Below are 4,481 nucleotides of genomic sequence, written 5' to 3'. Positions count from 1 at the left end.
CCTGCGACCCGCAGATTGCGAGTCGAGCGTCCTAATCACCTGGCAATGCCGGGCCCACCGCATGGATATACCGAGACCATTGTAATCAAAATAATTTATACATTTTTATTCAACTGAAATATGATTGTAGTAAACTAATCAGTGATGATTTATTTCTCTAACATATAACATAATGTGAGGCTAATACTTTCTAATACCACCATTAATAACCGCAATACCCCCAAGAACATTTCACTTAGTCGGTATCGGTTTGTTCGTTTGTACACAATAAACTATCTGTGCTCTTCTCACGACGGGTATGGTAATTCGATTTCTAGCGTTGTAAGTCCGCAGACGTACCGTTGTACCACTGGGGGTGGCTTCGGTATCGGACTATTTTCGAAGTATTTCTAACAGTTCCCTCACCCTATTTACTAAAAAACAACATAATGTAATTTCCTAGCATCAGAGAATTCGGGCCACAAAATACAAGAATTAAAGTAATTACAACTTAAAGTTTTGTTGTTCTTATACATTTTCAAGACAGGATCTTTCTTATGACCTTTTACTGTTTCTCTTCCAAGCTATTGCTTCTTCCCTTGATGTTCCGGTCGTTAGGGTTAAGCTGTGAACCGTTTGTCATCCCCTAAGCACTAAGAAGACGCCGTAGACAATGTATTGGCTCTTACTAATTATTGCTTTCTACTCGTAATTAATTTATAAACACTTGCAACAACCTGCAGGCGAATTGTGACAATCATTAGAAGTGTACAAGATCAACAACGACTAAGTTGTACCTTCGTGACAGACGTTAGAAGAAGGTACAACTTAGTCGTTGTTGATCTTGTACACTTCTAACGTCTGTCACGAAGGTACAACTTAGTCGTTGTTGATCTTGTACACTTCTAACGTCTGTCACGAAGGTACAACTTAGTCGTTGTTGATCTTGTACAGATCTTGTACACTTCTAATGATTGTCACGGTTACAATCTTCTGTAAGTGAAAACCCAAACAGGTGATCTTTCTATTGAAATAAATGTAACAGATGGTTTTATTCTGAAAGAACTGGTGTAACACACAGTTTACTAGATGGATTGTGATCCAGTTTGTTCCATATGACTAAAAATATCACACAGAACAAAAAAAATGTAGTTTATTGGATTGGGTGGCAGGGCCAAGAGGAGGTCCAGAATGAGGCAACTGGTATCAACAAAGACATTATTAACGAAAGGTCAGTGGATCTGTGTAGATGTTTAAAACAAATTTCAACTGATTCCTTTGTGACCTTGATCTTTACATAAATGTCATATTTCTCGCAAAAAGTTATGTGATAGTTTCTTGTAAGATTGACCTCTGTACTACTAAAATGATATATAAAAGCGACGAGAAATACTAGTACCGAGAAACAACGGAATAAATAGCTGATTTATGCTCATAACCTTTCGCGCCTCATGATGCCAGAACAACCTTAAAGGTCCAAGTAAACAGTCAATACAGCCATACTGGACATTAGTTGGTTTAGAACGAATAGAGGCGCAACACGGGAAACTGACAGCACACTGCGAGGAATAAATATATGTTTATAAAAAAAAGACGTTGCTGACCATTCGTTGGAAGACCGTGCTTAGTAGAATAATAATAATGAACTAGCAGAGAGTCAGTAAACATTTCCGGCCAAATTAGTATCTTTATCGTAACAGTACTTCTTTAAATATAACATTTCTAGCACAATACAAACGAACTGTAATCGTAGACAACGAAATATGTAAATCCACTCGTATATATATATATATATACTTTATAAAACTTTAACTTATGTTAGGCCTAAGTTTGATAAACAGATAAATTAACACTGTAACCTGTGTTAGGTTTTTTTTTTTTTTTACTTTAGTTTAGCTAGGACTAAACTTTACTGCACTTAAAGCTACACTAGGGCTATCTACGCTAGCCGTCCCTAATTTAGCAGTGTAAGACTAGAGGGAAGGCAGCTAGTCATCACCACCCACCGCCGACTCTTGGGCTACTCTTTTACCAACGAATAGTGGGATTGACCGTCACATTATAACGCCCCCACGGCTGAAAGGGCGAGCATGTTTGGTGAGACGGGGATTCGAACCCGCGACCCGCAGATTGCGAGTCGAGCGCCCTAACCACCTGGCCATGCCGGGCCTGTATAAAGGGTGATTCATTTATGATCAAGTACTGCGCGTGACAAGATACTTGTGTATCAAATTTAATTAGTTGTTCACAGTAAGAGAAACATCCTCCTTCTCTCCTTCTCAACAACATAGACATCTATATAAATATAATAGTACTGTCTGTTGTCTGTTCTATGTCCACGTAACTACTTCGCAGGGTGTGAATGGGTCTTCACCAAATTTGGTATGAAGGTTCATTGGGTTCGTGCGGGGGTACATAAAAAATTTCCACTTTTGCATTTTGCGGTTTTTATGTGGACGGATACTCTGCCTAGTATTATAATACTTTTATTACCAGTTAGCCTTGTTTGTTTGTTTTAGCACAATATATTCTATCTGTGTTCTGTCCACCACGAGCAATCGAACTTTGATTTTAGAGTTGTACGTAAACTTACTTCTGACCCACTATGGGAGACCAACACTTAGCTATATTTTATTTTGCTTTAGAAAAAAATAATATTTGTAAATACATTGTACGGAATTCAATTACTACATACGTCTGTCAACAGAGAAAGTCATATTGTATTGAGCTAAAGAGATATACGGGAATCTAATGGTAACTTATGGAATTATTATATTTGAATTATTTTTAATATAACTAAAAATTAGATATTTTCAAATATGAAAACGCTCTCGCCATCTATTGACATAAGTTGGCGGTATTGTATTAATTCGCTTGACTAATCTACAATCATCGTTCTGGAAAATGGATGATGAAGATACAAACTGATACAGATATAGAACATCATTAAACATCAGTGCTTAACTTTTACTACTGGAGACTAGTGTACGGAAAAGTAGTTCAAAATCACGTAAAATGTAAAATATTGCTTAGAGTCAGTAATAAAAACAGCTGGACAAAATCCAAGAAATACATTAAATTATCGAGTTGACTCATTTTAATGTTGTTCTATTTTTGTCCTGTGTAAAGTCATTATGTTTTTAGTTGTAGAGCAAGGTCACATTGTGTCCACCGCGGGAATCGAACCTCGAATTTTAGTTTTACAAGTCCGTAGACTTACCGCCTTCCAACCGGAGAACATTTTTTTTTTTTTGCTACAAAACTGAGTTTGAGCGAATACACAACTTTATACTAAACCGGATGAAAATAACAGCATGGAAATATCTCTATGTCTAAACCAATCAGGGGATGGCATACTTCAACAGATGCCAAAGATATACAACAAAGACTTCGTAAAGCTAGAGGCACGTTCTTCTAAAAATATTTCTAACCGTTGTAGCAGTTATTAAAGATCAATGAAGAAAGATACAACTTAGTCGTTGTTATAGATTTTGATTTGAAAATCTAAGTTTATAACCGATAGAGCCACATAGTAAGCTCTTGGTACAGTAGTTGGTTGAATAAATATAGATTTTGATGTTAAAATTTAAGTTTAGAACCGATAAAGCCACATAGAAAATTCCTAGTACAGTAGTTGGTTGAATATATACTATTCTAAGGTGGCTGTAGCATACAAAATTGTATAGATTAACTTTCTCCAAACGATGAGATTTTGTATGAGGAACAAATATGAAGCAGACATATGAGACATAGCAGAATAGGTACCCGTGGTTTTAATTTTACTTATTCAACCAACTACTGTACCAGTAGTTTCCTATGTAGCTCTATCGGTTACAAACTTAGATTTTAAAATCAAAATCTATGCTTATTCAACCAAATACTGTACCAAGAGTATTTTTGTGTGGCTCTATCGGTTCTAAACTAAGATTTTAACATCAAAATCTATGCTTATTCAACCAACTACTGTACCAAGAGTTTTCTATGTGGCTCTATCGGTTATCAACTTAGATTTTAAAATCAAAATCTATGCTTATTCAACCAAATACTGTACCAAGAGTATTTTTGTGTGGCTCTATCGGTTCTAAACTAAGATTTTAACATCAAAATCTATATTTATTCAACCAACTACTGTACCAGGAATTTTCTATGTGGCTCTATCGGTTCTAAACTTAAATTTTAACATCAAAATCTATATTTATTCAACCATCTACTGTACCAGGAGCTTACTATGTGGCTCTATCGGTTCTAAACTTAAATTTTAAAATCAAAATCTATGCTTATTCAACCAACTACTGTACCAGGAATTTTCTATGTGGCTCTATCGGTTCTAAACTTAAATTTTAACATCAAAATCTATATTTATTCAACCATCTACTGTACCAGGAGCTTACTATGTGGCTCTATCGGTTCTAAACTAAGATTTTAACATCAAAATCTATATTTATTCAACCATCTACTGTACCAAGTTCTTACTATGTGGCTCTATCGGTTCTAAACTAAGA

The 4,481-nt window shown here is 35.6% G+C and overlaps 1 long non-coding RNA gene across 1 annotated transcript in view; it reads right to left on the bottom strand.

Moving 5' to 3' along the window:
• The window catches only part of LOC111087859, a 14,685-nt gene that overhangs the window by 657 nt on the left and 9,547 nt on the right, over positions 1 to 4,481 (bottom strand). The gene's annotated exons all lie outside the window — the stretch shown is intronic.

Source organism: Limulus polyphemus, unplaced genomic scaffold (genome assembly GCF_000517525.1).
Source record: "Limulus polyphemus unplaced genomic scaffold, Limulus_polyphemus-2.1.2 Scaffold2757, whole genome shotgun sequence".
Taxonomy (NCBI): domain Eukaryota; kingdom Metazoa; phylum Arthropoda; class Merostomata; order Xiphosura; family Limulidae; genus Limulus; species Limulus polyphemus.
The sequence above is the reverse complement of the archived record's forward strand: the minus strand, read 5'-3'. Positions and strand labels throughout refer to the sequence as shown.